The sequence below is a fragment of the Rousettus aegyptiacus genome, unplaced genomic scaffold (assembly GCF_014176215.1).
Source record: "Rousettus aegyptiacus isolate mRouAeg1 unplaced genomic scaffold, mRouAeg1.p scaffold_m13_p_11, whole genome shotgun sequence".
Lineage (NCBI taxonomy): Eukaryota > Metazoa > Chordata > Mammalia > Chiroptera > Pteropodidae > Rousettus > Rousettus aegyptiacus.
Window position 1 is genome coordinate 72,737,569 of NW_023416286.1, and position 27,316 is coordinate 72,764,884.

General features: G+C 38.7%; 1 protein-coding gene and 1 pseudogene across 1 annotated transcript in view; one reads left to right on the forward strand and one right to left on the reverse strand.

The window, feature by feature from the left end:
* The window catches only part of LOC107513079 (glutamine amidotransferase-like class 1 domain-containing protein 3A, mitochondrial), a 49,848-nt gene extending 25,671 nt beyond the window's left edge, over nt 1-24,177 (forward strand). Inside the window, exon 5 of the mRNA XM_016149349.2 lies at nt 24,034-24,177. The gene's annotated coding sequence lies outside the window, so the exon portion shown is untranslated. The remainder of the gene's footprint in view (nt 1-24,033) is intronic.
* On the reverse strand, nt 19,328-19,446 carry LOC118609653 (annotated as a pseudogene).
* Nucleotides 24,178-27,316: the final 3,139 nt, after the last annotated feature.

Consider the following 27,316-nt stretch of genomic DNA (forward strand, 5'->3'; position numbering starts at 1 on the left):
AAGTTCCAAAACTTTCTTTATGAAATTAGAGGGGAGAGAGAGAGAGAGAAGAGAGATGAGAGGGAGAGAAGAGGGAGAGAAGAGGGAGAGAGAGAGAGAGAGAGAGAGAGAGAGAGAGAGAGCGCGCGCAATATCACAAAGAGACATGAATTGATTCCGAGTCATTGCTGAGGCCCCGTGGAAACATCACCTGTGTGCTCACCTTGGCAGGTGATCGCATTTACCTGGCTGGTTATTCATTTAACAGGTCTTGATTCTATCAGTGCCCCCAAAGTTGACTAGAGTCCTGGGGACTGACTCTCATTAACCCAAGTTACATGAGAAGTTAATTAGAATTTCAATTTATTGATTTACATTGTTCAGACTTTTATAATTTCTGGTGTCCATAGGAGTCTGCTATTCAGGCCCTTTTCATATCAAGGTGTCTGAGAAGGTGATTTGGCAATGCTTACTTGGTTAGTAGCAGAGGAATGGATGGAGAGCTACTTTACATAGATTGTGGAAAAGTCAGAAACTATCCTTGCCGCATGAAGTCATCCACTTCTGTGGTGACCGGAATGCCTAGGCCCACCAGATTCTCTACTAGAAGTACTTAGCCAAATTCTTAGTTTGTTCCGCATGATTACCTTTATTTTATTTACCTTTTAGTCTTTGTCCTGTGAAAGCCTGATGCCAATGCTAACTTACAGCACAATGCAATCAGACACTCCTAGATTTGAAGTTTCATGCCCCAAGCACATCATCCTGGTCTGTCAGTGGAGTAGGTGAGATCTGTACCTTTCAAATTTACTACACAATAAAACATAGATTCTGGGTATCAATGAGATGACAACGAACAGCCGAAATGTTCTATTGTCATATTTCAATAGGAGAAAACTCCTGTTAGCTGAAATGTCTCTCATGACTCATTCAAATTATACAATTTAGGCATTTCCTCAAAATTTTAGAAAAATATTTAGATGTAACATGGCTCTTGTGACTTTAGACTTGGTATTTTCATTATGAATAATTGGATTCTGCCTTCTGGAATTTCTACTTAGCCCTGCTCCTTACCTTCCTCCCTCCATACTCCTTGGCACCCACAAAGAATATTGCCCTTTTTATGTAGTTTAACATTCATAAGAAATCTAGTTTCCAAAATTTTCAAACCCTCTGCTTGTGGTTTCATTCCTTGAATCAGTGCTATTCTTTTATATGCTAGCTAAATAAAAATTTGTCTTAGTCTTAGATATGTAAAAGATGGGAAAAGGAATGGTAAAAATCAACAAAGCACCTTCTATTTATGAGAAAACACTGTGCTAAGGACTGTGGATGTGGAAGAGCAACATGTTAGGGAAATATAACTAAGAACAGAGTCTTCTTTCCACCCAGAATCCTCTTCACAGAGATAAGAGAAAGATAACACTAATTTTTGACTAAGCATTAAACCAGAACGTGATGTACATCATAGGCAATTCCCTAGGAGATTGCAAAGAAAGAATCTTCCCACAGCCAGGCAGACATAACCCTATGACAGTGTGGCTGGGAATTTAAATGAGTAATGAGATGTTGCTTGCTGCGTGTGGAAATAGAGTAAAGAAAGCAGTAGCAGAGACTTGAGGGACATTTACCAAGACTTTGGGAGAGGTGGACGGAGGTCCCTGCTCCCACATAATGGATACTTCTCTATTGGTCTTTGCTAAATGCAAGGTCTACCCCAGCACGTGTCAGGCAGTGTCAGGCAGTGCCAGGCAGTCTCTGTCCACTTCTTTTTCTTTGTTCCCCTTCACAGATTACACATTATTCATCTTCCTGTTGTTGTAACATTCAGACATGTGACAACACATTTTTATTTGGTCACCTTTTCAGTGTGCTTCTTACAAGAATTGAATTTGAGTTCTTATAACTCATAATATGGCAGCTCATTTGTGGCACATCATATCTTCTTGAAGTATCCTTACGGTCCTGAGAACATGTCAGAAATCTTGGAAACCTATCGTTTCATCTCTTCTTTGGCAATGGGTCCTTTGTTCAGAACTCCGTCATTTCATGTGAATTGGACTAGTTTAACTTTGAGAGGTACTCTGTGTGTTCCAGTCCTGGGGACGCCACACATTGCTCCGGAGAAGACCAAATAAGATTATTTAGGTGATCTAAGGCAAATCTATCACAATTCACTCCAAATGGCTCAGCATTATGTTCTTCTAAAGAAGGGAGAGCAATGCCTTCAAACCGATAGCAATTTAAAAGATTGTTAATATGCACATGCTCAACGCAGCCTAATACCAGCTGGTGGGGGGGGGGCAGAAATGAGCTTTTGAGCACCTTCTTGATCAGTAAAACAATGTCAACTTAAGGGTTACTGAGAGTTTTAATACATTGAAAATCAGTTAGAAATGAAAGCTGTTAGTTTTGGGTCACTGATGTTAAGAGGTGGGAAAAGGGAAAGCTTTTATTTCACTTTCAAATTTTGGGGATAAAAAGGATAAGCAGACAAGATAAAGTATGTCAAGTTTGTGTTTTAAAAAGTGAAAAAAAATTGTTGATATTATTGTTATTTTTCCTAAGTCTTGATAGAGATGTTTGGATTTTGAAAATCAAAGGATGAATGATCAGATAAGTGCCCAAACACAGTAAGAAAATAATTTGCATCTGTCAGTAGAATCTGACACACCATTTAGGAATAATCAAGCAATATCAATAAAATTGCTACTTTAAACCAGAAATATGGACAATGGAACCATTTAATAACTTTCCGAAATATAAAATCTAAGTGCTACAAAAGTCTTAAACTTAATAATTGAAATAGCTATCTTTCTTGAGTGCTTATGCATGCCAGCAACTAAGCTAAGCACTTTATCTGCATTCTATACCAGATGTCCCCAACCCCTAGGCCTCAGGCTGGTACTGACCAGTGGCCTATTAGGAAGTGAACCGCACAGGAGGAGGTGAGCTGCAGGCCAGCAAGTGATGCTTCATCTGTGTTTGCAGCCGCTCCCCAGCGCTAGCATCAGTCTCGGCTCCACCTCAGATCATCAGGCATCTCTCACAGGAGCACCGGTCCCTGGTGCCGAAAATGTTGGGGGCCGCTGTTCTACACGATCTCATTAATTCTCACCAAAACCTATGGTTGTGTGGCTTTTTGTATTTTGCAGATGAGAAAACTGAAGCTAAAGGAAGCTTAAGAGTGAATGTGTATGTATGCATATTTATACACGTGAATATACACGTACTTATACATAATATACTGCAATTATAGATGCTTTCTGTATACCTACTTCTCAAAGTAATAATTATTAGCTTATTTTGCCTGAACATTGGTGATAGGAAGTTAAAAAGGAAAATCTTCACAAATTTACTTAATTTACCTTTTATGCGGATAAAAAAATGTTTCTTGTGAACAACTATCTTGGTTTGCCAATGACTGAGGAGTTTCAGCGCTAACAGCAGAAAAACAGCAGAAAAACTGGGATAATTGGTCCATCCATATGGATTTCAGAGAAGCAAAGCATTGGAGTCAAGCCTTTGAAAGCAAATTGCTCAAGATTTTCTTGGGTTTAATGAACAAGTGGTTCTTATGATAAAAGATAACTAAAAGTACTGATTTCTGAAGGTCAGTTCTTAATGGATGAATGAATACTGAACCTGTTGACGCTAGAACTGGCTTTTTTGTGTTGTTTTGTTTTTCTCAACAGTGGTGATGGATTTGCGTGAGGTGGTTGGCCATGAGGAAAATCATAGTCTGAAGTCATAGAGCTGGATATTTTGATTTGCCTTTCCTGAGGGAACACAGGGATGAAATCAGCTTTGAATGACCCTCACTCTATCTCACAGGTTCCATGACCTTTGACTTTAGCTGGCAAGTGACAGGGCCTCCCTTGCTTGCTGTACATAAGCACCCTCACTCCCACCTGTGTTTGTAATTTTGGGTTGTGAGTTCATCTTTAGCGAAGTGTGGTCTGTGAACTCATTCAGTGGCCTGAGGGGAGGGCATGAGCCCTCCTCACCCAGAGCAGATCTGCATCTGCTTCTGCTAGGATCCTGGGGTATCATGGTCTGGGGGTGTTTCTTGTGCTAACTTCTGGTTGATAGATGAGGATCATGCAGATTAGTAAAGTTGAATCATAAATCCATGTAAGGGCAGGCCAGATTGTTAATTCCTGGGGAGATACTCCCCATCCCACATCAGAGCCCACATAGAGATAGACAAGCATTCTTGTCAATTCCCTATACTGGTGGGTAGTTTTTCTGGTGTGCCTAGAGTAGCCAGATGAAATGCTGAATTTCAGATAAACAATAAATACCTTTCTAGTATGAATGTGTCCCGAATACTGCACTGGACATACTTATATTAAAAATTTACTTATTATTCATGTGTAATACCAATTTAACTGGATATCCTGCATTTTTACATTTTATCTTAGCCAAAAGGCCAAGAAGTAATATATCTTGTATTTTTATTTGCGAAATATAGCAACTCTAAGTGTATATTCCACTTTGGCTGAGGTCCTTTGGGGGATTCAAGCTTTATTTGGGGTCTCAATTGTAACTTCTCATATTCTCTGCATAACCTGCTTCTTGAAGATAAAATTTTTAGCTTATTTTGTTGGTAGGAGGATAAAAGGAAAACCTGCACAGATTTGCCTAATTTGCTTTTTATTAGGATCTCCTGCTCCCAGAAGACTTTCAAACTTGGAGCTGTAATTCTAGCATCAGACTAGAAAGCCCTGAACTCACATTATCTCTGATCTCTTGGTTCTCTGGCTTCTAGCTGTAGTTTTCAGTTTCATTTTCATTTTTGGCCCCTGAAGTTCCCTTATCTTCTTCCAAGCTCAGGCATATCTTTAAGAGGATGTTTGTTATACTTTGTTCAGCATTTTCAGGTGTTTTGAAGTGAAAGGTTTCAGGTTATCTGGTCTACCCTACCACAGGAGCTGGAAACTCTGACACAGGCTCTATATCAGTCAAGAAAGTCCTCTGCTAGCATATTATATTGGTGTTGGAAAAAGTTAATATGCTACTCTCTAGACAGTCCGAGCTATTAGTGGGAGGGAGATACTATGCATGATGACGTATACTTGACCTAATGAAGTATATCATACCATGTCAGTGATATAGTGAGATACTTTGAAATCAGGTTATTATAAAAGAAGTTTCGAATGTACCAAAGGTTAAAGATACATGGGAAGACATAATTGAAGAGCACCTAACTAACTTAAAAAAATGTGATTTCTAAGTCCAGGTGGCTTAATTCCTAGGGCAGTGGTATAGATGGTGTTGCCATTCACCAAATATTATGTTCTCCCCCTGCAGGGCCCCTCCTGGGAGGTTACACATCCCTTGCCAGCCATGTGACGGGGATGTGGCTGGTGCGATGGAAGTACTAGCGAGCGATTTGTGGTTTGTCAGATCTCTTTTGTCTTTGCCATGGCGATATTCTAGTGGATATGAGGTGAAGCAGAGCTACAGCCAACCGCTATGACAGATGTGTAGAACGAGCAAGAAAAAACCCTTTGTTCTTTTAACCCACCGGGGTTTCCAGGCTGCTGGTTCCTGTAGCACAGCCGGGTTTATGTTGACTGACACAAGTACCATCGACTCTCAGGCACGATGCTAGATACTGAAGATGCAGTGGTGAGCTGATTAGATGGAGTCTCGTGGAACTTAGATTCTGATGGAAGCGACGGAAATTAATCAAATAGAAAAATTAACATAGAAATAAAAGATAAAAGTTTTGAAGAAAACCAATTTTTGGTAGAATTAAAATGCACTTCTTTAAAATGATACCCCCCCCCCCCCCGTTATTTCTAGAAAAACCCAAGGCTGTTTACAAAATCAAACACAATGCATAATTTAGCCAGACACACATTCCTATAGCAGAGGAACCGATGTCACAGAGCCCTTAAAATGAAATAGTCACTCTAGTACAGCACAGTAAATTCTACTCTTCTGGGGCTGAGGCAAAAAGGGAAATAGTTGGTAATATAATTCTTATGGTTTGACAGCAGAATGCAGGTCACCTCTTTGAGAAATGAAACTTTTCTTGATCTGAATAAGGAAGCAATCTATCAACTGGGTTTTCATGTAAGGGACATTTCACAACTTAACAGGCAATAACTCTAAATTTGGCCTTGCAAAAGTCACAGGAATGCTGTTTAAATGGCTATTCCTTGGAACCATCTATAAGAGCTGAACAGAACACAAGTTGTAATTGAGGGAAACCATTTTTGCAGGGAGCTTAGGTACTACGAGCTATCAGTTGCTTTCTGCTCTCCACACCATTGGTAGTGCAGGAAGAGGAGCAAGAATGTCCTGATCTCTATTCTTCTCTCCAACCTTATCTCTTATCAGGCTCTCCAAGTTCCCGCAAACACCCAGCTGTTTTTATTCTCCACCCAAACCCATGTGCACATACCTCACTTATGGGCCTTTCCACAGTCGCCTCTGCCCAGAATGCCTTTTCCTTCTTGTTGCTGCCCATCTCAGCCGTTCCCTTCTCCAGTTAGGCATCTTGACCCCCTCTCCTTCCCAGGCCCAGTCATTTGCACCTCCTGTGCTCCCCCCTAAGGCTACCCTTTGCACATCTTTGTCACCCTTAGTGTACTGTCCTGAAATCATGTCCCAGACTCCCTCTCTCTAGGTTGCCAGCTTCATAACAGGGGACCCCATGAACCTTTCATCTTTCTGTTTGCAGGGCCAGATACAATGTCTGATCCATGGCAGATGCTCAATAAATATTTATTAAAGAGATAAATGAATGAATATCAAGTGTTAGTGCAGCAGAACAGAGGGAATCGATAAAGTGCTGAGGAACCACCGAAGTGGGGATTACAAATTCCGTGTGGAAGACTAACTAGGTGTCACAGGGAAGGTGACATTTCATTAAGACTTTAAAAGAAAAGGATGAGCAGAAATGTGCTAGGCAGCATAAAGGGGTTAGGAGGCATTGCTGGCAGAGGGGAGTTGCAGGGAGAGGTGGGCACTTTGGCATGGCTGGGTGCAGGGTAACCCCAGGGGCCGTAGAGGACGAGCTGGGAGGCAGTTCGCAGTAGGACTGGACAAGTCAACAATGGTCCCTAAGAAGGGCTCTGTGGCGGCCAGATGTTGCCAGCTGAGAAACCCAGGGGAAGCAGTGCCACCTACTGTGCCAACTTGGTTTTCCGGCCCCATTCGGGGAGAAGGAGCCAATCACTTCTTATCTAGTCAACATAATTACAGTTTTAAGTTAAAATCTCTCATAGAATTAGAAAATCTATGCATGCGACATATTGAACACATTCAACAAATGAGCATTATTCAAACTTGTGACATTTTCTTGCCATCAGGCTTTTTAAAAAGGTCCTGTTCTTTGTTATTTTATGGAATGTGTCTCGCTTGTATGATTGTCTCTTTAACCTTCTTGACATTTTCATTTTTAAAGTTATATAAGCATCTGAGGCTTACTCGCCGCTGCTACTTTTAATAACTTCACTCGCTATTGAGACTTTTAAATTCCATACAGTAGTGCCACATCAAGAGTTAAACCACGACTATTGGTAAAATCAATTGGAATCCAGCTCTTCCAACATTCCTTTCTTTCCTTTTTTTTTTTTTTTAATCGGTAATTCCCACAGTTTAAGCTGTTATGATCTGTACCATGTCTGATACACTTCCAAGCACCTAATGGGTGCTCCCTAACTGTAATGTGTAGGGGGAAAGCGATACTTTCAATCATTTTGACCTTGTGATTTACAAGTGCTTAAATGATGCTATGTCTATTTAAGGTTACTTCTTCCTCCAAAATTTCAGAGTTAAGTCCTTAAGACTAATCTGAAGTGAAGAACAGGCAACTGTGCAGCTCAATCCACTGCCCAAGTCTTTCCACAGAATCAAAAGCCAAGGTGACTGAGAGAAACTCCAGATGGAGGCACTGGCTCCTCTCAGATAGTAACACATCAAGAATCAAACTGCGATTATTGGTAAGATGAATAGGAATCCAGCTCTTTCAACATTTCATTTCTTTCTTTCTTTCTTTCTTTCTTTCTTTCTTTCTTTCTTTCTTTCTTTCTTTCTTTCTTTCTTTCTTCTTTCCTTCCTTCCTTCCTTCCTTCCTTCCTTCCTTCCTTCCTTCCTTCCTTCCTTCCTTTCTTTCTTTCTTTCTTTTTTTTTTTTTTTAGGCTTATATGGGAACATCCACCACCTTCCCTTACAGAGACTGAGGAAGTGGCGGTAGGTAAAAAAAACCTGATTCCAGTGACTAATTAATTTTTTTCATAACTGTATGTAAAAACAGATTCTCTTTCATTGTGTCCTCCCAAATCTTTCTGTCTCACACCTAGACAACTCGAAATTGCTCTAAAGCCAAGGACTTGATAAATTTATTCTTGTATTCTTTTTGGTTTTCTACATAGAGGTAGGTCACATGATTAATTCAAATTCAAGAGAACCCACATCAGTTAAGAGCTGGGGAACATCCCACACTTTGATAAGTGTTGTCAGGGGAGCAGATGAGGTCTCTTGAAGATGTGAGGTAGAATGGTGCTCCTCAAACTCCAGAGAGCATCAGAATTACCTGGGGGGGCTTATTGAACCACAGACTATGGGACTCATCCCCAGAATTTCAGTAGGACTGTGACAGGAACCAGTAATTCACATTTAGGACTACAAGATTTAGCAAACAAAAATACTAGCTGCCCAGTAAATTTGGATTTCAGATAAACAATAATGTTTTAGAAAGTATAAGTATGGAAGAGATGAAATACTGCCATTTGTAACAACGTAGATGGACCTCAAGATAATCATGTTAAGTGAAATAAGCCAAACAGAAAAAGTTGAAAATCATATGATGTCAGTTATGTGGGATATAAACCTAAAAACAACGGGACAAACAAACAGAGACTCATGGACATGGATAGTAGACTAGAAGTTACCAGAAGGTGGAGGACAGGAGAGGAGGGGGTCAGTAGATGATTAAAGGGCGTCAAAGATAGGGGGGTAGACAGAGAGTGAAATGGGTAAAGGGGATCAAATATATAGTAGCTAAAGGAAACTGGACTTTTGGTGGTCAACACACAATAGAATATACACCTGAAAATTATATAATCGATTAACCAATGTTACCCCAATAAACTTAATAAAAAAAAAAGGATAAGTATGTCCCAAATATTGCATGGGGATATACTTATCCTAAATGTTTTAACCATAAAATCTATTCACTGCTTATCTGAAATTCCAATTATCTGGATTTCCCAGACTCTATCTGATAGCCAGTGTGTGTTTCTAACGAGGGCTCTGGTGGTGGGGATACTGGTGGTTTGGAGACCGCAGTTGGAGCCTCAGGTACAGACTCGCAGGAGCGCAGAGTCCTGGGAAGTGCCAGCATTTAACTAGCAAAGCAATCTGAGCAGGAATGTAAGTTAGACAGCAGAATTAAACGCTTCCTCAGAACTCAAAGGAGAAAAAAGTGTGAAGACACAGAGTGGTCAGCAGTCACATGTCAAACAGAGTTTGAAGGGAGCCGAAGACTGATCTGAAAAAATTAGATCAGCAGTGAGGGGGCCAGTGGAGATACTGAACAAAGCATTTTCAGCACAGTAATGGGCCAGTTCGCAGTGGTGAAGAGAGTCGGAGTGCTGTGGTGGAGATGGCTTATTTGAGGGCTTCTTTGTAAAGCCAAATAGAGGGGACTGCAACACTACTTGAAGGTATATATATATTTTTTTAATTAATGGAGACACCGACGATAGAGAGTCAGTAGAGAAGGAACACGTGAGACTCCAGAAGAGAGAGAACAGCAAATGGGGCCCCAGGTGGAGGGGCTGCCGGCCGGGGAAGCGGGGGAGGATGGGACCTGGCGGTACAGCCGGAGGGGAGGAGCTGGCCTGGGTGCAGGGTCCGTGTCCCCGCCTGAGGCAAACGGGAGGTTGTCAGTTTTAGAATCTGGCCCCTAAAGGAGAAAGAACGTCTGCTTAAAGAAGTCTCTGCTGACATGGATGTTCATCGCTGCAAAGTAGAAAAATGTGTGGTGTGTGTGTGTGTGTGTGTGTACAGGTGTCGAGTAGTATATTTAAAAATTCTATGTGTGTGCTTGAAAGGTTTTTTTTTTTGCTGTAATTTATTCTTCGAGTCCCTCTTTCATTCAGTCTCATGGGGCCATTTTCACTATTTTTCCAAACTGGGTTTTCTTTCTAAGGGCTTTCCTTTTCCCAGCAGAGTAAGCTGTTTTAATTCTCATTTGGGGGCCGCAGCTTCTGATTTCATTTGTACCTCGTGCATTGCCTTCCAGGGCAGCACTTGGCTGGCCGTGCTTGGTCCATGAACGCTGGCGCCCAGCCTCACCGGATCGCCTCTGATGCCGTTCGTCCTTGCCTTCCCCACTTATTTCTGCCTTAAATTTAAAAAATAGGCTTATATTCAATAACTTAAACCGCACCATTAAAGCACTGTTTTATGCTATTATATTAGAATGTTCAGGTGGTTGAAAAGTACAGAATTTCTCAAATTGTAGTCTTAGGAGTATCTGCACCAGAGTCACTAAAAGACAGTTTTTGGATAGTGACATAGAGTGAATCTCTTACAGAAGCATAAAGAGAGCCATGTAGAGAAGTTCTGAAAGGAACAGGAAGCTGCGAGGCAGGGCCACCAGCATCCTTCTCCACAACTTTTGCCTGGGTTTGCATTTCTCTGCTGGGGTAGCTGGGCTATATCTCTTGGCCCAGAGAACTTGGAGGCGGGTCAGAACTGAGCAAAGAGAAGGCTGCAGTGTAGGCTCCTGGGTGGTTTGCAGAATGAGCTGGTAAATGATGAACGTAGGTGGGTACCACAGGTCATTGACAGAGAGGTGCAGCATAAAGCCCAGGAGACTTTCCAGGCGACTTCTTCCCTCCCAAACCCCACCCTGTGGAATTAACATACATATCTTATCCTCACTGTTTTAAACATGCGGACATTCCTGCATGTTTAAACAATCTGAGCAGGAATTTAAGTGATGCAGCAGAAGAATTAAGTGTTTTCTCACAGCTCAAAGGGGGAAAAAGTTTCAAGATACTGAGTGATCAACAGTCACATGTCACAGAGCATTTGGAGGAAGCTGGGGACTGACAAAGAATTAACATACATATCTTATCCTCACTGCCGTAAATGTTAACCCCGGAATGCTCCCTCCTTTTATCCTTTTTTTCATTTGTATTTGACTTAACTATTTATATTAACACTTCGGAGGTTTGATACTGAATTTTAAAATTGAATGTATTATTATTTTTGATAACATTAATTCAATGAATATTACTTATATTACTAAATAAGTAGTGAATGGCATTCATTAAATATTATTTAATGAATAAGTTTAATATTGCTAAATAACACATATAAAAAGTTAATTAATAAATAGCATTCCATTTCTATTAATATGGGTTCACAATGCAGAAATGACTTCATTTTGAAATACATGACACATGTCTTCTTGCACAATGAAATAATCAAATATTGCGCATGGGAGCATCCGCATGTCAATCCCCTCCTTGTCACAGCAGTGTCCCTGGGTCTTTTTAATTGCGACTGTCTGGTTCGGAAGCCTGTGCCTCCCCTGCAGGGAAGAAGTGATGCAGAGAAGGTCCGACTACGGTATAGTGGGCACAAGCAGCTTCCGGTTTCTGCCCCCTTTCCAGCTTAATCGAGGAGAAATTTGGGGAAACCAAATGTCAGAATGACATCACATCACACACTATTACTACGACAGCTACACTGTGCTCGCCGCTGGAAATTTCTCAGTAGTGCAGACTTTGAAATGGGTAGAATTATGCAGACCCAGAAAGAGAGGGAATGTGCATCGCCTGGACATAAAGATCTATGGTACTAGAATGCCCTTTGTTTCATAGGGAGGCATGATAACGTATTAAATAAATAAACAGTTAGTTATTGGATCTGGGAGAGAATGTGGTTTTGCTATACTGGCAACTATCGGTTGACACAGAGGTTCAAGAATGCAGTCTCAACTTGTGTAACTCAGAAAATAATTTCTGGGATGGAAATTCTTGTTCCCCCTCACTCTTTCCACTCCTGGTTAATGTAGCCCGCTTCCTTAAAGAAGTTGAGACTACATTAATTTGTTTTTTAAAATATCTCAGTGCCATAGATGGAGCACTTGATCACTGATAACAGGCTGAGTGTGAATGCCTCCAAGCCAATGTCGAGCACAGAAAAAACAACAAAAAAAAACAATGCATGTTCTTTAAATGTCAGCAATGTTCTGTACATTAAAAATAACTGAAAGTTTATTTCCCACATTCTAGACATTTTTTTTCCAATTTCTCTTCCAAACTCACCCAATTTATCGGTGAGTGATAAATGGCCTTGTTTTAATTTGCACTAGTAAAACTCACCGGTTTGTGGGCAGATGGTCCTCTGGTGGCTAGATCAGTCAGACTGGAGCCACGCCCTGATATTAATACCTGGCAGAGTGCCTGAGAACAGAGGGACAGGGTAAGGCTCTTCTTCCCTTTCATCTCAGACTTGCAGGAAGTTAGGGTGTGTCCATTTCAAAGTTTAGCAAAGCTTGCCAATTTAGTTCTGCATTTATTTATTATACTTATTTATTTTATAGAAAGGCATTTCAAGGTCATTGAGCTCTATGAATATATCAGAGGTAACTAAATAGAAAGAAAAAAATAATTCTATCAGCATAATTTTCATAGCAATAGATAATATTACAGTAACTAATAAAGCTAATAAAAGCTAAATTTTAATAAAACTAAAACATCTGAAAAAAGGTGCAGATTTGGGAACTATTAAATTGACTACTGATGTAATGCTTTATTTTATGATTTTATTTTTTAGTTTTAAGACAACTAACATTTAAAAAAGAAAATATTTTAATTTTAAAAATTATTATCTGCATTAAGTGAAATATTTCATGTATAAATTAAAATTTGCAGTCACCAAACAAAAACAGTACATTCTACAGTTTGCACTCTGGTTGGCTGTTTTAAATTTAAACATAAAATAACAACTCTAAGTAGTTACACGGAATGAAAGAACTGAAGTAATTCAATTTCTGTTTCTTTCATGTACTATCGTTGTTCACTTGAAGATGCTGTTTAAATGCAGGAATATATATTTCCACTAAAGCCAGAGACACAAATTATGCTCGGAGGGAGCTTGGAAGATTTCAAACCATTATGAACCTACTCTTGATATGAACAAACTCCTATGTGTTGGGAGTTAAGTTCTTTGAATTAATTTCCAAGTTGAGTACCACAGAATTAGAGAGTAAGTAATAAAAATATGTTAATCTGAAATGTTTTTCAGGAAGAAGTATTCTATCAATGGATTATTTAGAATTGTTGGTGGGCGGTGACAATAAAAATACAGACTGACTTTAAGTTCGTTTTATTGTTTCTGAATAACTTCTCTACAGAGAATGCATCCCTTATCGCCTACACGCCAGGCTAAAAAGATTTAAGTGAACATGTTGTGTGAAACTCCTGAAAATCTGCTTATAAGCAACTGAGAAATACTCTTTCTTGCCATATGTCTTTCCTCCTCTTTGCATTGTGTTAGGGGGACATGAGGGTTAGAGCTCTAGCAGCTTTTTTGGACCTTGAGGACAACCTGAGGATGCAAGCTGGTGATAGGGTAGAACAGAAAAAATAGAGGACCCAGGTGCCTGATTGTGTGGACATGCACTAAGGTGACCTTCAGTGAGCCATGCCTTTGTAGAATCCCCTCTTGCTGAGTTGAGATGAAACCTATGACTTGCTTCTTCTAACCAATAGAAAATGGCAAAGGAGATGGGGTAGCACTTTCATGGTTATGTTATGGCAAGGGTGAAGGAATTTTGCAGATGTAATTAAGGTCCCTAATCCATTGACTTTGACTTTATCAAAAAGGAGATTCTTCTAGGTAGGTGTGACCTAATCAGGTGAGTCCTTTAAAAGATGCCCTATGACTTCCCTGGATTCAGAGGCTTCAAGCAGCAGAGACTCTTTTTCTCTGCTGCTGGCTTTGAAGAAATTATACTCCATCAATTTTACAGCCACGAGGAAATGAATTCTGCCAATAATTCTATCCTCAAGAAACTTGGACGTGGATTCTTCCCTACTCTCCAGATGAGAATGCAGCCTGGCCAACACCTTGTTTTCAGCCTTGAGAGACTACCCAGCTAAGCTATAGCCAGACTTCTGACCCATGGAAACTGTGAGATAATAAACGTGAATTGTTTGAAGCTGCTAAGTCTGTGCAAATTTGTTACTCAGCACAGAGCGCTAGTACATTGACGTCCATGTTGGTGCTGTCACAACTGGGTAATGCCTACCTCCAAGCTTCTTTCACACGAGCCAGAATTAAATCTCAATTTCTCACTTCTTTAAGCCATTGTGATTTTGTGTTTACAGGCAGCTGAACCTAACCGTAACTTATTCATGGAGTTATGAGGAAGGATCGATGGAAGATGGGTCATTTGTGGTTGGACTTGAAAAGTGGATATGGTTTCAGAAGGTGGAAACTGGGTGACTGGAGGTAGAAAATCTTCATGGGGTAGATTGAATAAGAGAAAGTAGTAGGTGTTTTGAAGGAATAGAGACTGATTTAATTTCACTAGACTGAGTGAAATGAGGCTAGAAAGGTAGATTAGAGGCAAATTAAAAATCCAAAAGAACGTGGGGATTATTTCTCAAGCGATGGAGAGGATGGAGGTTTTCTGACCAGGGCTACAACTTATTTTCAGAATGCAGTATGAATCAGTTCTCCTTAGGTTGCAGAAATGTGTCTCTGAGTAGATTTTGTCTAAAGAGATTTATGGGAAGAGAAACTGCGGAAGAGAAACAGGAACAAAAAACAGGAGCCAGGGACCTCAGCAAGCAGAACGAGAGGCTCATGCCTTAGGGCTCTTCACCTCCCCTCTCTCTATCTCTCTGCTGTGGCAAGTTTCTCCTAGCTGGAGCTTCACAGGCCTGTTACAGTGACCCACCACAGGGGAACTTCCCTGCCAGCTCCGATTCACATATCACTGCTGGAAGCTGTGCTTTGATTGGACAACCTTGAAATAATCCCAAAGGTCAAGGGGCAGGATATGGTGATTAGTCTGGCCTGGCTCTGTGTGTGTGTGCATGTGTGTGCATATGTGTGTGTGCATGCGTGTGTGCATGCAATGTCTGCAACTAGCAAAAAGGAGCCCAGGGAATAAAAACAAAATGGTTATAGGTGTGATTTGAATTTCATAATTCTGTCTTTTCATATCAGGATGTCAATGACAGATGACATAAACATATGATTGTACTCCCACTAGGGAATACATTTTAGTTGAATTTACATTTAATTTAGGATTCGAAGCATGTACAAATTCATAATTTTCCCAATTATTTCATCTTGCCATTATCGATGTCAACCAAACTATAAGCTAAATATTTAAAACTAGTTTTCACTACAAAAGCTTTAAGTGCTCAAGTATTAATGTACTGCATGCCCGAAGTGTGTAAAATGCTCTGTTAAGCTGATGGCATCCAGCAATGGAAGAAAAGAGAATTTCAGAGTAGCTGTTTACAGGTATTCCCAAGTTCTTGAAATAATCTCAGTGAAATACTAACTTCTTGTTTAGGAAAGCACTACTCTTGCTCAAATGTATTAGTAGACTTAGATAGGTAATTTTTAAATAAAGCCTCAGGTCATCTAAGAAACATAATATTTTAACCTGCATGTTTTACCATACATACTTTAGGTACCTATGAAAAGTCTGAAAAGTTTAGGGACTTTTTCTAAATTCTTGGATATATTGAATATCTCTACATTTTGAAAATATTCAAACACATAAAGTTGACTCAAGTCTGTAACTGACATGATAAACACCTGTTTCAGGAATTGAAGATGCCTACATTTAAAATACACGAAATGCATTTTTTAAAACGCGGCTGAAATGCTTTCTGGGAGATATCCAGTCATCTCCCTGGTGGGAACAGCTCATACTTTTTACCACTAGGTGGTACTCTTCCTCCATCATATGTGAATATACAGTGTAACAAGCACTCTTAAGGCTGCAAAACCAACCTAGTTTATTTATTTTTATTTTTATTTTATTTTTTAAAAATCTTCTGGCTACTATTTAAACAGAAGCTACAACTTTACCTCCCGTCTTTACTCTTCACTGTAACTATACAGTATTTTGAAAGTGGCTGGCTAAGCACACAGCATTTCAGAAAACTAGACTATCAATACCTCTACTTGCTGATTTCTATTAATCAAAAGAAGCTACAGGGTTGTAATCTCATTAAAAAGACAGTGGATAGGCAAATGATTTCTCCCGAAAAGAATAAATATTGTAGTATCTAAACAATTTTAAAAATACCAAATTCTAAGTTAAGTTATGTATTACTAATCACCCAAAGGCATAATTATTGGTATACTACATATCTAAGAAGGAGGCAAATGTATGGACTCTGTTCACAGTCTCATACTAAATGTTTTATATAGACGGTATGTGGCTGAGAAATGGAGATTCCTGTTTGTTAATTTTCCTGGAAGCACTGATTGTGAATGCAGAGTAAACATTTTCGAAAATGAAGAGGGGAAAAACCGCCTTCATATTTATGTCCACAGGGGCCTGTTGAGAAGAGATTTATATGTTTTACTTAGGCATTTGATTTTAAATTCAGCAATTCTAAATACTGAAACTTAAAAAATTTCTCTCCCCAGTGGATAAAAGACATAATTAAAAGCTGAACAAATTGTGATTTAAAAATTAATACAAGCCAACTGGGTGAATTAGGTACTTGAAACATATTTATTCATTTCTTCCCTTAGAGTCGCCCATCCAGTTCAACTGTTCATTCACTGAATCCATCAATCATTTATTCATTGAACAGACTTTTAGTGGGCAAGCTCATGTGTTTCAGATTAAAAAAAAAGTGAAATGGCCTCTATTTTGTGGAGGCTTCAAGTTCAGGGTAAAGTGTAGCTGCTAAGGAGGAGAATCAGATTTGTAAACAGAAAAATGGTGCGGTAATAGCTCATGGGATCACCTTTCATTTGGGTATAATGACATATGAGTATAAGCATCTTTTGGTGACTTTGACATGCCTTGAAGCTAAGTGAACGGAAATTCTCCACTGTCTGGATAGATGTGTCGCTGAATCTGCTGGTGGCTTTGCTGTCCATTGCCTGTTAGTCTTCCACGTAGATTGCTCCTACCTGCCCGCCCTTGTGACGCCCCTGCACTGGATATGGCTACATGACCACGTGTTGGCCACAGAGATGGATGTGAGTGTTGGGCAAGACTTGTGAGACAGGTGATTTGCCAGGTGCTACCTTCCTTTCTCTGGGCCACCAGTACATGCCACAATCAGGAACGGTGAGAGCTACTGCCTTTATTCCAATTGGATCTAAGGTAAGCCAGGCATAAAATCAGCACTGGATTTTATTTCACTCATACCAGTTGAGGCTAGTTTCCTCAGTAAGGGCTTACCTATTTGATTATAGAATTGAGAACCTGCTTTTTTGTTCTAACTTTGGAGATTGGATATTAGCTTTTAGCTGGACAGAAATAGAGAGAAATAACATCATGATCAAATCTAGCATTTCAACCTCTTTCACAAGCAATGAGCGCACGTCGCCCACAAAGGTTACTTTTGAAGGTCAAAAAAGAATTTAAGCGAAAGAAATATTGATTAATCCAGGAGAAGCTGAAAAGGCTGTGCTCTCACTGGCAGACTCTAAGCTGCAGGGTTCAGACATGTAATGTTAATAAAGGAAGTGAGAGGCAGAGACAGCAAAGGCGAGAGGTGGGAAATGATCCTCCCATTACCCCCTCTTGGTTAGAAATCCCATTATATGCTCTATCGACTCCCTGACGGCCTCCTCTGAGGAGAAAAGAATACCGAAAAGGATTAGCCCTGTCTTTAAGGGCTATTTTTGAGAAGGCCTCACTTGCGTCCTCACTTTCCTCCTCCCTCCTGCACGGGCTCGGATTTAGGGCTTGGATTTAGTTCATCGTTTTACTCACTCCCTTGCCTACACCTTCGGCTCCCTCCCTGGGTAGATCCAACTCTTAGCTCGACTTCAGTAGCTGAAAATAGCTGGAGGAAAAATCCATTGGCTTTTGATGTTCCTGTGCAGGGTGCGGCGTTATTGCCCTACCCTGCTGCTGGGACAGGAGGACAGTTCAGTCACTGCTCCTCTTGATTTAATATCTGAACGTTCGATCAGCACATTTAAACACCTGACACTGGGCCTTCCTAAAGTGCTCTGAGAGGCATTCACAGATAATCACTTGGTTAATAGAGCTAGGAAAAAAAATATTATCTTTAAATTAAAAAAAAAAAATAGAGCTTATTTGAAACTTAAAACATCAGATAAGTGATTATACTAATTTTTTAAAGATATTCAGTTTAAGCAGGTTGAATATGCCCACATTATTCTGTCCATGGCATTTTTTTTTTTTTTAGTAAACTCTTTCTAGGTGATATAAAGGAAAAATATAACTGAGCCCAGGTTATTTTGTTAATCAGCTGAGTTCATTTATTCATTTAACCAATATTTGTTGAGCGCATATTATGAATATGATAAACATAGAGTTCTTTATTATAAAATTTGTTTAATATCTGCATTTTCTATTGAGGATGATAATTCTGTCTGCCTTAGACATTGCTATAATCACCGGAACCTAATACAATAAGTTTAGGATGGGTCAATGTAACTTCTGGTTAAATGGCTGGAAGAGTCAGAAAAATCATGAAGACTGTTTCAGGAAAAGGGATCGAGTAATCCAAATATGTCTAAGATTCTTATCCATGGAACAACCTTCCCACTGTCCTTGGAATACATTAAGGACAACTGGCCTTATATTAAATTGGGTAGGGTAATGTTAAACTTCTGGATTGTGACAACGTCACCCATTGGGACAGTTGCTGAAATAAACAAAAGCTGTTTCTACCTTAAGAACTATATTTCTATGTTAATGAGCTTATTTACAAATGAGATTATTTACAAATAATCATAAGGGTGATAGATCCTTTAGGGCATGGTCCAAAAGTAAATAATCAGAGGGCCAGTGAAAGTTTGACTGCTTGAGTTTTTTTAAATTAACAAACGTTACTTTTTAGAGCACTTTTAGTTTTATAGAAAAATTGAAGAGAAAGTAGAGAGTTTCCATGTACTCTTCCTACCCCCACCGTTTCCTCTATTATTAATGACTTGCATTGGCGTGGTAGATTTGTCACAGTTGATGGCCCAACATGCATTGTTATTATTATTATTATTATTATTATTATTTGTTATTTTATTTCATTTTATTTTATTTTATTTTATTTTATTTTATTTTATTTTATTTTATTTTATTTTATTTTATTTTATTTTATTTTATTTTATTTTATTTTATTTTTTACGCCTACAGCACTTGGTCTTCCTAAGTGGCCTCCCATCTCAGTACTAACCAGGCCTGACGCTGCGTAACTTCCGAGATCAGATGGGATCAGGCTTGTTCAGGGTAGCATGGCCATAGATGTATGCATTATTTTTAACCGAAGTCTATAGTTCACCTTTTGGAGTTCTCTACATCATACAATTCTATGGGTTTTGCCAAGTACATAATGACAGCTCGATCCAGCACAGTGGCTAAATAATATAAGATTTTAGTAGAATGAATTAGTGAAAAATCAATAAAATTAAAAAAGCAATTTATGTAATAAAAAGATTTAAATTATGTGGATTGGTGCTATATTATTTTATAACTTTTTACTTCCACTGCGATGTACTTACAAAAATAGTTTTATTAGTATATGTCCACTTGTCATACTTGTATAGTTGGATTTATTTATATAAATGAATACAACTGATTATAAAACACTTTGGGAATATTTGTTAATAATGAGACTTACATTTAGTCAAATATTTAATAACCAGAAGAAAATTATGCCACTTTCTCCTTTCTGCTAATTGCTGGATGGTCAGACATTTAGCACATGATTTGGTGTACTGTTTGCCCTATATTCTGGTACATAAGGAGTGTATACGACGTACTAGCTATTGATTACGATGATAAGTTCTCTAATATTATAGGTGTTAAATCAAGTTTTTATCCCCGCAAATGGGAGAGAAGTTTCGAAAGAAAAAACACCTATTTTTGCATAAGTAGGTTAGGAAAATTATTCTCTGAATAGACTCTTATAAATAGAAAAAAAGTAGAGACCATCATGTGCAGCTTCTTCATGCAAACCAGGAATTCCTTCTCTGTCGCCTGTCTTCTGTGGGCCAGCGGCGGGAAGGGGAGCCCAATTCTTGTCGAAGTGGTGTTTCCCATCAAAGGATGGCTGTCGATGTTTAAACGTTCTTAAGCTAAACCTGAACTTTTCCTTTTAATAACTTCTACCTATAGATTCCAGTTTCACCTTTTGGTTTTGGAAAGAATACAGCTGTCATTCTGCCTCTAATAGTACTGCCCTCTAGGCTATTTTACTGTTTTCTCGGCTAAAAAAAAAAAAAAAATACTTGCTGTTATACTGTTTTTGGATTCCACATGACCTTGCTTACACTCCTTGAAATGACCTTTGCCTACTAAAATAACTTTTTTCTATATTGTTATTATTTGTGGTAATAATATTATTAACCCTTAACATAAGAACTACCCTCTTATCAAAATTTTAAGTATTAACTATAGGTACTATGCCATACCGTGGATCTCTAAGGCTTACTCATATTGCATAATTGAGTAATTATGTCCTTTGACTATTATATTACATCCTGTTTCCTCCTTCCTCCAGCCCCTGAAAACCACTATTCTGCTCTCTGCTTCTAAGAGTTTGACTATTTTAGATTCCTCATATAAGTGATATCATGTAGTATTTGTCCTTCTGTGTCTGGCTTATTTCACTTAGCATAATGTCCTTCAGGCTCATGCATTTCCCAAATGGCATATTTCCTTCTTTTTAAAAGGCTGAATAATATTCCACTGTATGTAAATACCACCCACATTTTTTTTTATTCATCGATTGATGGATATTTAGACAATCAAAACAAAAATAGACAAGTGGGACTACATCAAACTAAAAGCTTCTGCACAGCAGAGGAAATAATCAACAAAGTAAAAAGACAATCTATGGAATGGGAAAAAATATTTTCAAACTATATATCTAAGAAGGGGTTAATATCCAAAGTATAAAGGAATGCCTATACCTCAAAGGCAAAACAAAACAAAACAAAAATGACTAAAAAATGGGCAAAGGAATTGAATAGACAGACACTTCTCTAAAGAAAATATACAAATGTCCAACAGGTATGTAAAAAGGTGCTCAACATCGCTAATCACCAGATAAAGGCAAACCAAAACCACTATAACATGACTCTTTAGATTGTGAGTTCTACAATTAAACATACATAAATACCAGATGTAGTTTTTCTATCAGTTATTCTATTTCTATTATTACATACTCAACTTTTACCTGTAAAATGAAGGATTTGATTTGAATAATTTTTAAGATTCTTTCCAATCTTTAAAAGTTATTGTATTCAGGGTGTGTGTATACGCATGTGTGTTACAGACATGCCATCTTATTGTCTTCTTGAACTTGCAGTTGATACAGAGTCCCAGATAATTTTTCACATGAAAGTCTGCTAAGCTACATCTTAAGCAACATTTATGCTTATCACATCCTCTCTTGTTTGTTTCTTTCTGTTGCTAAAGCCTATGTGGATTATTTTAAATGTTAATTCCATATTTGTTGGATTAGTTAGCCCATCAAGATCTGTACTATCTATACATTTTTAGCATGATTCCCACATATTCATTCCATTTGTTGATAGAATAATAGTTCAGTGGAAAAGGACTGACACAGAATCTTGTCCCTAGTCCTTTCTCTTCAGTTCGACATTGTTCCATTCATCAACAGTCTTTGAATAGACCTGTCTTACCACCAATGTGTTCATCTACTGATATTAGTCTCCAGCCTACATTTCTCTAAATTGTCCAAAGTGAACTATCAAATACCTTGCAAAAATATAATATACTGTGTCTGCAATATTACCGTACTCATGAGATTAGCAATGCTGTCCAAGAATTGCTTGGCATGACTTACTTGAGGTGAACTCATATTGACTAGTATTGTCTCCTAAAGGTCAGTGGCCTACCCCTCCCTCTCTGTCTCTCTCTCCCTTTCTCTCTCTTTCTCTCTCATAAGCAATCTAATAATCTATTCTGGAATTTTTTGGAAGAGCGATGTTTTCTAGTCTCTATTTTCTAAGAACTATCTTTTCTCTGTCCTTGGGAAGTAGAACAATATTTGTTTCTTTCTCATTCATGGGTAGAAAAGGTCAATCCTTAAACACCTTGTTCGTACAGGGTATAGAGACCAAAGACATAGAAAGGTAGGTAGTGGATGGGGAAGGTGTCTTTTGGAGGGGACCGAGACTGTCAGTTTAGTGATGAAGTGCTTCCTTCCTCTGTGATCTCTTCATGCCTCTTTAATAGAGTCATTAATAAATGATGCATGATGGATTAGTAATAAAAAATATCTTCATCAATAAGTAAACGTTTATGTACCAAATGCAATGCATCGAGACACCTAGTTATCTTTGCTCGTGGTGCTATAAATACCGTTTTGGGTCTCTTCCACCCCAGTACTAACCAAGCTGTGAGTAATACCACTCATGTAGCAATTCTGTTAATGACTTGAATTCCACAAGTCTGTCTGAAAATCCACTTGATCATAAGTACAGAGTGACTAAGGGGGCTAAGCTTGTATTTACAGATGCTCTTACACTGAACATGAGAATAGTGTAACTTTTTTATAGTTTATGAAACGTGACTTCTTGCTGACGGATAAGGCATCTTTCCTCAAAAGGAGCTCAGTTTTACCTCTAATAAAACACTGTTGGGAAAGCTTGATGGTTAATTTATGTGTCAACTTGGCTAGCATATGTGCTTAGGTATTTAGTCAAACACTAGTCTGGATGTTGCTGTGAAGGTATTTTGAAGATGTGATTAACATTTACAATCGGTTGGCTTTAAGTAAAGGAGATTATACTTGATGATGTGGGTGGGTCACATCTAATCATTTGAAGGCTGTAAGAACAAAAAAACCCCTCAGGTTTCCTAGAAAAGAAGGAATTCTATCTCAAGACTGTAACATAGAAATCTTGCCTGAGTGTCAGCCTGCCTGCCCGCCATACAGATTTCAGACTCATGACTTAGACTTCAACTCTTGCCTCAATTTCAAGTCAGCTGGCCTGTCCTGCAGATTTCAGACTTACCGGCCCTCACAATCAAGTGAACCAATTCTTTAAAATAAATCAGCCTCCCTCTGTTTGTATCTATTTTGGTTAATAGATACAGCTATCCATCCTATTGGTTCAGTTTCTTTGGAGAATCCTGACTTACGCATGAAGGTAACTTCCCTTCTTAGGATCGTCACACGTGCCATGAGGAACTCACTGTGGCTCCTGCTGTTGCTGGCCACTCACTCCGATAGTGTGCAGAATCTCACAGAGCCACCCATGACCTCTAAGAGGATCAGACACACAGCAGGTGTTTCATGAATAGTTGAAGGAATGTTAAATACAATGCAAAAAGGAGCTAAACTTCTCTCGTGCTGTTAATCTCTCTTCTGGTGACAGCTGCCACAATGTTTCCTTTGCAGTGCACATGTGTGCTCTTCTTCCTGGGGACCCGCTCGTGGTGAAACAGCACTGTTTAGGTCGGCACTGTTGCTGCTCTGCCCTAGCCCAGACTTGGTTCTTTGTCGTTACCTGGTCTAGGCCCCTGGGTTGGGCGCAGAGAGGAAGTCACTCTCTTTGGAGTCTAAGGACGCCTGGAGTTTTTAAGTCCCCTTACAACACTCCTGTACCCAAACCCCCAGACTTTACCTTCTAGATGTTGCCAAAGGTTAACTATTTAGTTAGAGATAAAACTAAACTATTTTAGTAATTGTCGCTCAAATTGCAAAGTCTAGGATGAGAAATAAGCTCTGTAATTGAGAGTTCCAAGCTGTCTAGATCCTGACAAAATCTTCCAACCAGAGAGAAAATTTGTGTTAGAAATGACTGACTAGGACGAACAGGGAACTGCAAATGAAATGTCATTTATCTTGTCCATTTTAGATACTATGGAAAAGGTGTCATCTAAGAGAATGAATAAGAAAACTAGTGGAAGACCAAGGCAAGCACGTTTAAGAAGAAACTATTTGGATTATAGAAGTGCACCTGCTATGGAAAACAGTATGGAGATTATGCAAAAAAATAAAATAGCTCTACCATACAACTCAGCAATTTCCATTCTGGGTATTTATCTGAAGAAAATGAAAACACTAATTTGAAAAGATGCATGCTCTCCTATGCTCATTGCAGCATTATTTACAAAAGCCAAGATATGGAAGCAACTTAGGTGTGCATCAATAGATGAATGAATAAAGTAGTAGGGTGTGTGTGTATATGTGTGTGCGTGTGCAAAAATACAAAAGAATGAAACCTTGCCATTTGCAACAACATGGACGGACCTAGAAAGTATCATGCTAAGTGAAGTAAGTCAGAGAAAGACAAAGACAAGTACTGTATGATTTCACTTATATGCGAAACCTAAAAACACAAAACAGATGAACAAACAAAACAAAAACAGATTCGTAGAAACAGAGACCAAGGGGATGGATGGCTGCCAGCAGGGAAGGCCATGGGGGATGGGCGAAAAACGTGAGGAGGGACACAGCCAATAATATGTGGTAAGTTTGCACGGTGACAGATGATTACTAGAATTTGTGGGGTGGTCACATTATAAGGCATAAAAGTGTCGAATCGCTATATCGTATACCTGAAACTAATATAACTAATATAATATCGTATACCAACTATACTTAAATTTTAAAAAGTGCAACTGAGATAGCAATGGCAAGGTGGAGGTAGAAACTTATGTTTATGATGTGTCCACTAAGTGAAATGCACTTCGAAATGAAATGCTTTGTATCATCTCATTCAATCTTATAAGGGTTTCAGGAGGTAGGTGTTTTTGCTCCATTTTAAGAGAAAGAGCTGAAGTTCAGAATATTTAAATAACCTTGTCCAAAACCTTAGAGTTTAAGTAACAGATTCAGGAGAAGCATATAGGTTCATCCAAATCCAAAGTATATAATGTTCTCATCTATACTTCATTGTAGGAAAAGAAACTTATTTTCTAAAAATAAACCATATTAAGTAATATAATTTTAAAATTTAGCATCATTTGAGGCCATTTCTCTACTGTTAAATATCATGCATATTTCTGTAGTAACTGGAAAGCAAATTGGGGAAATAAAAGTCTCCCCCTCTTTATTATATCAAACAAATGATCTTACAGTTACATAAGAAGTTGCCCATTATAATCTAGCCAGTGGCTTGGCTGCTTGTCCAAACCTCACAGTGAAATATGCAGACTTTCTGGAACCACATATTAAAATCTCTGCAGTTGAATCAGCCCTTCTTTTTTCTGGGGAACGTAAACTTGATACCATTTAGCATATTAGAGAACTCCAGGGATGAGATCTTTAAAACCCAGTGTCAAAAGGTGAAGACCTGATAATCAGCACCTCGGTTTCATAGTCATGAAAACTGGCTTTGTCCTAATTTATTCTCAGGCATGTGGGGCTGTCCTGCAGTGAGGTGCCCTGTTTCACAGCCTTGTAAAAAGAGATCAATCCAAAATTTGGCGTAAGTATAAAGGAATGAGGTTCTTGTGTAAACTAGCTCTGAGGAAAATTTCTAAACAGATATGCCAAAAACGGTGAGTGATTGTGACATCTCTCAAATAAGCATATAGTCTCCAAGGTGATTATTTTGAGTGACAACCTTCATTTGGGGCATCAAATTGAGTAGATCTGATAGAGCTGCTGAAGAGCTCTATTTGCATCCCAGAACTGCATCCCAGCTACCTGAGAGGCACCGTCAGTCCTGTCACCTTTCTGAGCTTCTTTCTTCACTTGTGATGCCATTAAATGATGCCTCCTGAAATTGTCGTGATAATCAACTGAACTTGACAATATGAAAGTCCTCAGAAAAGTGAAGCACTAGCATAGAATGTGAGAACTCATTCCTAGTTAACCTCTAAGTTTAATCACAATTTGAAACCTAGGCCTTTAAATCCTTATGAAACATCAGTGATGTTAATAATTAGCCTTGGTCAGAAATTCCAGACTCACTGTGTGTGTGAGGATCACTTATTTTTGTGCTCAGTCTGATATGGAAAGCCACAAGCAGAATACATTTGTTCAATTTGACAGGCCCCAGAAGACCAGTGGATACTGCTAGCTTTTGAATACTGGAACCTAAATCTCAGCAGTTTCCACGGACTTACTTTATCCTTGTCTAGAGTTAATGAGATCAGAAAAAAAACTGAATAAACATACTCAAAACCTGGTGCTTTGCAAACCATAATGGTATTTTAGAGAGCCAGAAACAAAATCATATTTATTATGTGTAGGACTGAGTTGGACGAAGAGCAGGACAATAGGGTGTTCATTCTGTCTGTGGGCTCATAGATGTCCTTGGAGAGTCCGACTTGAGGCAGGATTGTGCCATCGACAGAAAGCTGAAGACGTAACCCCTTCCTGATCCTCGTTCTTTCACGGTAACTACTTTGGGTGTCTGGTTGCTAATACTGTAGAGTATAACCACTTGGATGTTAGAATACCATTTCTGCCCCTTAGCTGTGTTACCTTGGTCAAGTTACCTAACCTGTCTTTGCCTTGGGTTCCTCATCTGTGAATTGGGGAGAATAATAGAACACATTTCTTAATACATTAAATCACTTAGAGGAGTGACAAGCTATAAAATAGTGTTTAAAAGCACAGATTCTAAAGTTAGACTGCTCGGGTTCAAATCCCAGTACCACCACTTATATGCTTATTTGATCTTCTAGAAATTGGGTAATAATAATTCCCACCTCTTAGAGTTATTGTGAGGGTTAAATGTGCTACTACGTATATAACTATATGTATTACAGAAATGCTCGCTATTATATTGTTACAGGTTTCTTAGAAAAGATTTGAATGCTACTTATAACGATATAGAAATAAAAACTTAAAAATTTCCAACATTACTAACTTTTGTTCTTCTGGTTCTATCAAGTATAAAAATCATGTAATAATGATATTGCTATTTTCTTTATGTTCTAGACATAATATTTTGGCAATGTCCCTCATATAAAATTTTCTCTCTCGTTTAAAGATTAAATATTGGCATACCTTTTATCAAATCTTTATTAAGATCATCTTATCCCCTGATTCACTTACACTTAATGTTATTTAATCTCTCTGTATCCAATTCCTTTCTCCTTCTGAATGCAAAAAGAGTCAACAATTATTTTTAAAGCCTGCATACAGAAAAGAGTCACACATATTGAGAGGATGATAAATGAACT